The 10,719-nt window shown below is 41.0% G+C and overlaps 1 long non-coding RNA gene across 1 annotated transcript in view; it reads left to right on the top strand.

Annotated features, from left to right (window-relative positions):
- Positions 1-881: 881 nt before the first annotated feature.
- LOC138840307 (uncharacterized) overlaps positions 882-10,719 on the top strand; it is a 50,570-nt gene continuing 40,732 nt past the window's right edge. The window contains exons 1-2 of the long non-coding RNA XR_011376061.1: positions 882-965; positions 2,361-2,488. This is a non-coding gene — a long non-coding RNA (uncharacterized lncRNA). The remainder of the gene's footprint in view (positions 966-2,360; positions 2,489-10,719) is intronic.

Raw genomic sequence — 10,719 nt, 5'->3', positions numbered from 1 at the left:
ACTAATTATCTTAAGTTGTGGTGTTGGGCATGTTCATTTTACCAAGTTAGTATATGTATATAAGTTTAAAAGTCAAATATTACTACAAAGATTACCTTAAAAACCATTCCTTGATATCCTTATATTTTAAAGTTTCAGTTTATTTTGCATGGTATTTGCTTTCATATTTCTATCAATTAAGCTTATATCACCTATTATCAATTTTAGACATATCTATTGACTTGTGGTAGATGAATTTTAATCTCTTACTTAAATAACCCTATTTTTCTCTATTTTGTCTATGCCCTATTTGTTGAAATTCTGAACATTTTGTAGATAAATTGATTTTGGTTTCCCTTATTTGCAATATCTAGTATAGGTATGAGTCAAGCGGAAAAGGTCAGATAATGTGATGTTAGGAAAATGAACCCTTAAATATGTATTTTAATGTTTTTGTTTCTTTCATGCATGTGTTTCTAACGCATTTATAAGATTATTTCTTTGTTGCTTTGTATGTCCCTCCCCCACAGTGTAACCCCCACTTTCACTATATTTGATGTCAGTATAACATGTGGAGGAGATGGGGACAAACAAGTCGTTTAAGGATTCAGGTGGACCTGTTGCAACAATGAGAAGTACAAAATGTCATGTCAAAACCAGCTTTACAATGTCGGTGTGGGGGGGGGGAGGGGGGTATGATTGGGTGGGGGGGAGGGGGGAGGCTGGGAAGGGAGGTGAAGGGTAAACAAAGGAGGAGGCTGCAATGCTTGGTAAGAAATGTATGCATTATCCTGCCCATGTAATTGTAGCCCCTCTGTACAGTATGTTCTCAAATAAAATAAAATTAAAAAAAATTGATTTCAGCCCCTAATCCATAACTTTGTGTGTCTCACCAGGGAGAAGATTTCCACCAATATTTGTCAATTTGGAGAATATAATATACTTTTCTAGAGAAGATCCATGGAGTGCTCTGGAAGAAGAGAGAGGTAAGGAAGAAAGAGGAGAGAAAAGGGTAAGAAAGGGAGCTCATTCATGAAAGAGACACACACAAAGAAAGAGAATGAGGGAAGAAAGGGAACTGCACACCATATTTTTAGTTGATTTGCAGGGCATATTAGAGATGTCTTTACAAAGCTCTACAAAGTCTATGAGTTAGCTTAGAGCTGCTATTGAGAAATGGAAGTGAGGAAGGAATCAGCATCAATGGTGATCAGTGTCAAATAACTGAAAGCTTTGAGTATGATCCCTGGATTAGAGATACTGACAAAGACAGAAGTGAGAATTTTGAGGCCAGAGTACCATAATATTTAAAAGTCAAGTAGAGTGGATGAAAACGCAACAAGAGACTTAGAAGAAGTGGTCATGGAGTTTATAGCAGCAGCATCAGAAGAAATGTTGGTCACAGGAGAAAAAAAATGAAGTTTCATGAAGGAAGTAATGTCAACTGTGACCAGGACTACGGAGAGTAAATTCAGGACATCGGTAAATCATTTAACTTTTCAATAAGGAAATAATCAGTGGTTGTGAGAGGAAATATTCTCTGAGAGGCAGAGAATAGATGGGTGTATATTGATGGTAGAAGAGGTGATCAAATAGATCAAGATAGTATAGTCTGTATTTTGAAAAGAGTGAGTTATGGGGTATTAGCAGAAGAGAGATGTGTTATTTCAGTTTCCTTTTGTTATAAAATGACTACAAAGCTTAAACGGTATAAAAATCTAAAATTGAAGCCAGCCACCAGTGGCTCATGCCTGTAAGCTTAGATACTCAGGAGGCTGAGATATGAGAATTGTCTGAACCATCCTTGGAAGGAAAGTCTGTGAGACTCTTATTTCTTTTTTGGGGGTGGGAGGTCTGGTTGTGGGGCTTGAACTCTAGGCCTGGGCACTGTCCCTCAGCTCTTCAGCTCAAGGCTAATGCTCTACCACTTGAGCCACAGTGCCACTTCCGGCTTTTTTTTCTGCTTATGTGGTGCTGAGGAATCAAATCCAGGGCCTCATGCATGCAAGGCAAGTGCTCTACCACTAAGCCACCTTCCCAGCCCCTCTTATTTCTATCTAAGCAGCAAAAACCTAGATGTGGAGGTGTGGACCAAGTGGTAGAGCATCAGCTGTGAGTGCCTAGGCCCTGAGTTCAAGCCACAAGTACCCCCCAAAACAAACAAAATCCCTAAAATTGTCTCATGATTTTCTTTACCGAGCAATTTCTTTACCAGGAATTGCCTTGGAGTCACTTAGTGATGTTCAGTGTGATACCTATTTGATCAGAATAGTCTAAGATGCTTTCATTTACATATCTGATACTGTGGAAGGATGGGGTAAGCAGCTCTTCTTTTCCTTTTCATGCTGTCTTAGGGGTTGTTCTCCATGTTCTGTCCACAGGTATTCCTTTTTTGTTTTGGTCGGTTGTGGGCTTGAACTTTGGGCCTGGGTGCTCTTCCTCAGCTCTTCAGCTCAAGGCAAGCACTCTACCACCTGAGCCACAGTGCCACTTCCTGTTCTGTCTACAGGTAAGTAAGACATCTTATGTGAAATCTCAGGGCTCCTAACATATACAACTGAAACTGACAGTTCTTTTGTAAACAAAGCCTGGAACTGGCATTGTGTCACTTCTACCATATTGTGTTAATCAAGCAGTCACAAGCAAGCCTAGATTCATACTTAAGGAACCATAGTCATTTTAATTTTGCTACTATAGTATGGAAAGAATGCATTTACCCTCAAGAAAGAAATTGTGAAACCAGTCACCAGTGGCTTATGCCTGTAATCCTACCTACTTTGGAGGGTAAGATTTGAGTATCAGTGTTCAAAGCCAGCCTTGAGCAGCAAAGCCAAAGCCCTGAGTTCAAGTCCCAGTATCAACACAAAAAGAAAGGAAGAAAAAAGAGAGAAAAGAACAGGGAAACTGTGCTTTTGTCACAGTTTTGCTACTCAGAAGACTGTGATTTGGAGGATCATGGCTGTTGAGACCAGCCTGGGAAGAAAAGTCTGTGAGACTCCATCTCTAATTGCCAGCAAAAAGCAGGGCTGGAAGTGTGGATCAAAAGGTAGAGCACCAGCCATAAGCAAGCAAACTGGGTGTGAGGCTCAGTATTCAAGCCAAGGCATTGGCACATACACAAAATACCCTTCTTTATGTTCATTTTATTGTTAGTTTCTCAGGATAAGGGGCACTACCTTCATGGAGGAAAGCACTTGAAGATTATACTTGCTAAACCTTCTTCTTAGTGCATATTAATTATATAAGAAAATAAGACTCATGCAACGTTTTCATACAGGCATAAAACATACTTTGACCATACCCTCCATTACTGTCCTACTCTCTCTTTCTCCCTCTCCTGATCCTCTTTCACATCTCTAATGGTACTGTTATGACTTTCATGTCATCTTCTCCCCCACCCCTCAGATCCTACGTATAAGAGAAAGCATGTAATACTTGTCTGTATCTGGCTTATTTCACTTAACATGCTGATCTTGAGTTCTATCCATTTTTCTTCTAAAGGATGTTCTTTCATTGTTTTATGACTGGATAATACTCCAGTGGTGTGTGTGTGTGTGTGTGTGTGTGTGTGTGTGTGTGTGTGTGTGTGTGTGTGTGTGTGTGTGTGTGTGTGTGTGTGTCTGTGTGTGTGTGTCTGTGTGTGTGTGTCTGTGTGTGTGTGTGTGTGTATTTCCTTATCCATTCATCTGTTGGTGAGCCCCTAAATTTTACAGAAGAGCTTTAAGCCCAGGATCTCAAGTCCAGCATCCCATATGTCAGGTTTGGCAGCTCACACCAATACACCAAATAAAGAGACACTTGTCTGATAGAGATCCCACAAAGGAGATTTCATTAATGTGACTTTGGCCTGGGCATGCAGCCAGGTGGCAAAGTACATGCACATGTCAACCCATCTCACCACACAAATATTTCCTTTAGCTTTCAATATAAGAATTTGGTGGAAAGAGAGAAAGGTATATATAATTATAATTATATAATTCATATAATTATTAAACAACCCCGGTCACAGGTATGTTTTGGTGGTCATGATCCAGTTGATCATTATTTTAGGATTGCACAGGCAGGCCTTTATACAATAGCAGTCATTGCTTTATGGTATGTGGTCTTTTCTACAGAGGCTCTGCTGTTACTTTCCTTGGGGATAATTTCCTTCATTCTGTCCTTTCTAAATTCCAAGGTGATTGTAGGGAAGATAAAACAAAGCAAAGGACATAGATACAAAATGGAGATAGATGTCATACTTTTATCCTGCTTTCAGATCATTTATGGGTCCAAGTAGAGATTCAGTACTCTATAGTAAATGCAGTTTAAGTACATGTTATAGGATGATTCCATAACTTAGCATTTGTGACTACTGCCACAGTAAATGTGGGCATGTAAGTATCTCTATCAGAGGTTGGCTTTGATTCCTTCAGGTAACATACCTAGGAGTGACATAGCTGGCATTTAGTAGTTGTTTTGAATTTTTTGAAGAACCTCCACAACTGTTTTTCATGATGGTTGGACTAATTTATACTCCTACCAACAGAGAATATACATACTTCCTAGTATTTTTAAGGTGCTGGGGATTGAGCCCAGGTCCATCCAAATCATCTATCACTTAGCTATACTCTCAACTCCAGTGTAATTTGTTCTTGATGCTTGATAAAAGAATAGCAAGTCAGATTTTATTCTAAGCGGGTTTTAGGGACCACCACAGTGGGGTTTTACAGTGAAGGAGAAAGATTGGGCTCAACTCCAAATGCAACAAGGAAAAGTGGGAATTTATTGCCAAAGAGTGGAATGCAGGTCATTGGATGGAAAACTACTGAGAAGAAAAAGAAAAATCTATGTCTAAAGCAACATAGCAACATTTTTGAGGAAGATGGGCTCTTTTGTTTATAAAGCAAATCTATTTGTAAGATGAGGTTACAATTTAGATTCCCAAATTTGGACCATTTTTCTTGCCCCAGCTTATATTGGGGCCAGCCCTTTTCAGATTATTCAGGATCCAAGTGACCCCAGTGTTGTAAGGTAAGGAAACAGAGAAGGCACATTTTGAGAGGTCGAATCTTGCAGTCTTTATTAAAAGACCAGCATCCAGCAAATACACTTAGCACTGTTTAGAAACTGAGCCGTGAAGGCCAGAAAAGAGAGAAAGAACAAAAACAATACAAACAAACCAATTCAGCTCCAATGGAAAGCTGAAATGGGACACCATGGTGACTGGTGAACAGACAGGAGACAGGAGACAGGACATGAACATGGAGACACATGGCATGGCACAATGGTGCCTGAGCTGGTCCAGGCCTAAACAGGGGCAGGTCAGGGGCAGGGTGACAGGAAACTCCCAGTCCCAGGCACTGAACTGACAGGTTTAGTAACCTATTGTCCAAGTACCTGCCCCTGTCTCCAGGGATTCAGTTATACCAATCACTTGAGGGGAGGAGGAAGATTCACCTTCCCCCATCATGAAGATGAGATGCCAGACCTTAAATGGACATACTCAGGTACCAGCAGAACTTTTCCATCTAGGGAAGATAGGCCTCAAATTCCATATAGGGTATACTTAGACGCTATTCAGAGGCTGGTGATTCGAGCCATTTAGGGAAGTAATAAAGGCAGAATCAGAGCATTCTCTATATACAAAGCTTTCCTAAGCCTATGATGTCTGTATTTCTCTGAAGCAGAGCCCTCCTAGCTCCCCTTGATCTGGGCATCTGCATTCAATGAATGGCCTTTCTCACTTCTAGGTTTTTCAGCACTGGGTGGAAAATTCCCTCCACCCGGAAAGAGGCACCAGGATGGCTGCAAGAAGTTTCTTAGACTCAGCCTTCCTACTTTACCACTAAACTATAGTCAAGCAGGATTTTCCCTGTTCTTTGAAGGAATGGCATATGGAAGGAGAGTGATACCCATATTATGACTCTGGAGAAGTAGCAGCTTTAGGAAGGAGGTAGAAGCCCTGTTATTAACTTGGAAGAGGGGCAAATCTAGGAAGGAGTTTGGCACTCTTAATACTAACCTGGATCTGGGGGAATCTCTTCATGCTTCAAAGACTATGTTCCACTACAGAATATCTACTTTGGTGAATACCTCATTGGCTAGTATGAAGGAGGAGGTCATTATGTCATTCCTGACCCAGCGATACCTGTTTCCACTGCACATGTTTCTGGTTAGAACTGGCCCAAAGTGTTTTTCTTTGTTTTGATTTGCAGAGAAGTTTTAACCATAGACTGACCACAAATTAACTTACCTCAGTGCCTTGGCCTTGAGCAGGGATGGACTGGTCTGGAGCCACTGCCTACATGTAACTTGTTCCTTTCACTGGCTCTGACATGTCCATGATAGGAAAAATGGCTCATCGCTAAAGCAAAACTTAATGGGGAGAATTGTTTGTAAGGAGAGATTGAGCAAATTTAAGAGATTAGCATTAGGTGGAACAAATCCAAGGAAATCAGATCAGAGAAGCATCTCCGGATCCTCAGTTGTATGCAATTTAGAGTTTCAGTTGACTCTGTGGTTTCATTTGTGGAGATCATAAGACAGACAATTGGTGTCATAGAATGGCTGGAACAGGACTTCTCTTTCCTCCCTATCTTCTCCTTGTCTGTCCCTGCCTCTGTTGGCCTGCTCTTGATGGCCATTCCTGGAGAGGAGACTGAACCTTTCCACTCTGACTAGCAAAAAGAAAAGTTCCAAAGCAACACACTTTCCTTACCTTGTGAGACTCAACCCCTGGCTCAGGTTCAGCAATCTGAGTCCTATTACTGAAGGATAGTCAAGGGCTTCCCTCAATTTCAAAGTTTTCACACAAAACTATAGATCCTTGAGATCCACTCATAAAAAGCATTTCAGTGTTTCATAAGGTTAAAATTTTCACAAGGATTGTGTTTTTAGTATAATGGGCTAAAATGGGGAGGAATGGGGAAGAGAGAAATAGTTTCTGATCCCCATGTAGAAAATGAGTAACCGACTACATCAAATTACTTTTAGAATGTATAGTTTGGTGCCAGGGTGCACCTTTTCAGTAGAGCATTGGGCTAGCACTTGCAAGGTCCAGAGTTAATTTCCAGCACCAACAAAAACCAAAACAAAAAGCAATCAATTAAACAATAAATAAATGTAAAGAAAAGCATGGCTTAAAAGACTATTCTGGCTGTTTAAACTCTCAATATCTCCTACCACAAGTTTTGCAATAGTGTTGTAAGGTAACTTATCAGAGAAGCCACATTTTGGAAGATGGAATATTGGAGTCTTAATTACACAGTTAGCAGGCTGCAGGCATACAGTTGTTACAAAGGCCCTCAGCCCACAAATACACATAACACAGGAAACAGGCCAGAGAGGAAAGAAAGAACAAAAACAATACCAACTAACCAATTTAGCTCCAATGGAAAGCTGAATTGGGATGCTAGTATGACTGCAGTCAGGAGACAGGACACAGGATGGGAACACAAGAACACTGAGAAATGTGGCATGGTGTCCTGGCGCCTATGCTCCTCCGGGCCTAAATAGGGCTGGGCAGGGGTCAGGATCACAGGACATTTCCAGTCCCAGGCATTCATCTGACAAGTCCAGCAGCCTATCAGGCAAGTGCCTACTCCTGTCTCCAGGGATCCAGGTATGCCTATCACCTGAGGGGTTTGGGGTATCACCCTCCCCTACCAATGAAGACAAGATAACATCTGTATTGCTCTGAAGCAGAGCCCTCCTAGCTCACCCCATTGAGCCAGGCATCTGCATTTCAAAGGATGGCTAGTCTCCCTTCTAGGCTTTGCAGCTGGGTGGATAGCCCCCCCCCCCCCATCTCCTGCCTAGGCACCAGATGGCTGCAAGAAATTATTTAGGCTCAGCCACCTTACTTCATTAGGGGTGCAGTCACCTACATATAATCATTGCCTGACATAATCTTCAATCCTTACTCAGCTTCAGAGTTTTCTGATCTATAGGTCTACACAATCTATTTGTGTCACTTCATTGTTCTATGACAGTATGGTACTGTGGCTTGGCTAGGTCTCACCACTGCCATGATGAACGATAAGCCTTATTTCTTCTAATCAAGTGTTCCAGTGTATATTTGTAGCCTATAAGCATGGAAGCTTGTAAGTATTGATTGTGAGAAATATATTTGCACATTTTGCCATAGGATTTTGAGAGACATAGGGATACAACCTCTAGAATTCATTATATTAGGGGAGTAAAAAGAGTTCCCCTAAATATTTAAACTGGAAATGAAGGGTTCAATAACAGTATAATCCATTCTATGATGATGGTGAGAATTAAGGATATGTAAAACTGTGTTGTGTCATAAAAACTCATAACTTGAGAAAAGTGACTCAATTTTCTGTAGAGCTTGGTTTTCTTTTCTATTTTTGTGTGTGATGGTACTGGGGCTTTAACTAAGGACTTCACACTCTTGCTTAGTTTTTTTTTTTGCTCAGCTTTTTTGCTCAAGGTTGTCACTCTACCACTTAAGCCTCACCTCCGCTTTCAGCTTTTTGCTGGGTAATTGGAAATAAGACTCTTACAGACTTTTCTGCCCAGGCTAGCTTCCAACGAGGATCCTCAGATTTCAGCCTCCTGTATAGGTAGGGTTATAAGCATGAGCCATTGGTGCCCAGTAGTAGAGTTTGGTTTTCAAAGATGTTATTATTTCCTGCATTTATACTGTTTAGTTAGAATGCAGGTTACTCTATTTAATACTCTAGCAAAAATATATTAACTTTATTTTTTGCTTTCCCGAGTTCTCTCATTTTTATTATTTTTAAATTCTAAGTAAGCAGAATTTCTATCAATTTTTAATATATTTTTATTATAAAAATACTATACAGAGGTGTTACAGTTAACGTGAGCAAGATAATGAGTACATTTCCTATCTAGCATTGTTGCCCCCGCATTTGTTTTTCCCCTACCATCCCTTTCCTCCCCACCTCCCCAACTCCTCCCCCACCAAAGTTGTAAAGTTCATTTTCAACATAGTGTCTTGTACATCTTGTTGTTACAATAGGTCATCTTGTATCCTTATTTCAGTAAAAATATATTAACTTTAAAAAGATGAAAGGTTTTTTTCAAATAATCAAGGGCTGGTATAGTAGCTGGAATACCCAAAGTCCAAGTTTACTGATTTGTTTCTCATTTTCCTTTACTAATTGGGACTCTGGGCACAGAGTGAAAATATGTACACCAATGAATTTGGAACTATTTTTTTTTTTTTTTGGTCCTGAGGCTTGAACTCTAGGTCTAGGTATTGTCCCTGAGCTCCTTTTGCTCAAGGATAGCACTCTGCTATTTGAACTACAGCTCCATCTATGGCTTTTTCTGTGACTAACTGGAGATAAAAGTTTCATGGACTTTCCCATCTGGGCTGCCTTTGAACCGTGATCTTCATCAGATTTCAGCCTTCTGAGTAGCTAGACTTACAGGCATGAGCCAGCAGTGCCTGCCTCAAACTATGTTTTAAGTGAAAGAAATCTCAGGGAAAAAGTGCAAGGAGAAGGTACTATACTAGAAATAGAGGCCTTTTACCGTCTCTCTCCCTGGAAGGTATTCTTTCTTCTTCTTTTTTTAAATAGTTTATTTTTTTCAGAAATATAATTTTTAAGATTGTTATTATACAGTGGGGTTACCGTTTCCTAAGTCAGGTAATAAGTATATTTCTTTTTGGACAATGTTTACCACTTCCTTCTTCTCACCTAGCTTCTCCTTCCCATCCCTACCAACAAGTTGTATAATTCATTTTCAACATAATTTCTACTGAGTACCAATGCTGCATTTGTTCATCCTATGCTTCTCTACTTTTGTGCCCCCAAAGACAGAAAAAAGAACAAGCAGGACAAAAAACTAAAAGAAAAAGAAAAAAACCTTCTTGTTTCTGTTAGGTTTTTAAAAGAGGTAGGCGAGTAGGAACAGCGCCAGCACGCACGTGGTATTCAGGTAATGGGCAGGTTTATTCAGTAGACCTGCTGGGACCAGGCAAGGTTGGCACTCCACGTGGCTGGGAAAGGCCTGGGAATGAGAGAGAGCTGGGAAGAGAGGAAAGAGAGAGGAAAGAGCTAGAAAAGAGCAGAGAGGTAAGAACAGCAGCACTCACGTGGTATTCAGGTAAGGGGTAGGTTTATTCAGTAGACCTGCTGGGACCAGGCAAGGTTGGCACTCCATGTGTCTGGGAAAGGCCTAGGAATGAGAGAGAGCTGGGAAAGAGAGGAAAGAGAGAGGAAAGAGCTAGAAAAGAGCAGAGAGAGAGCAGAAAAGAACAGAGAGAGCGAGCCTGCGCTAGGCCTTATCTAGGGTAGGGCGGAGAAAGGTGTGGCCACATCAAATTCAGATGTGACCTCAGCAGATGCAGATGTGACCTCTTCCAGGTGTGCCAGTTGCCTAGGTAACGCAGGTACTGGGTAGAGACTTTGCTGCGAGGAGGGTGGAGTCTGCTCGCCATCCAGGAGCGGACCTTACAGTTTCCATTTCCTGGAGTTCATTTCAATAAATATTATTTTATATGAGCAGAGGCACAGAGGCATTGTGCCTGTGTTCTTCCCCCGAGAGTGTGCTCCTTTGTTCTCACTGTGTGTGAATTAGGTTTCCTCTTTTTAATAGTGAGGTAATAGCTGGCCCAGGAAAGAAAGAAACTCTGTTAGGTTTCAAAAAGTCACCATGAAGCTAGACACCCAGTGGCTCAACTCTGTAATCCTAGCTGCTCAGGAGTGAGCTCAGAGGAGAGTGGTTCAAAGCCAGAGGGCAGGAGAGTTCATGAGACTCTTC

The sequence above is a fragment of the Dipodomys merriami genome, unplaced genomic scaffold (genome assembly GCF_024711535.1).
Source record: "Dipodomys merriami isolate MVZ:Mamm:240054 unplaced genomic scaffold, mDipMer1.0.p SCAF_3, whole genome shotgun sequence".
In the NCBI taxonomy this organism is placed as follows: Eukaryota; Metazoa; Chordata; class Mammalia; order Rodentia; family Heteromyidae; genus Dipodomys; species Dipodomys merriami.
The sequence above is the reverse complement of the archived record's forward strand: the minus strand, read 5'-3'. Positions and strand labels throughout refer to the sequence as shown.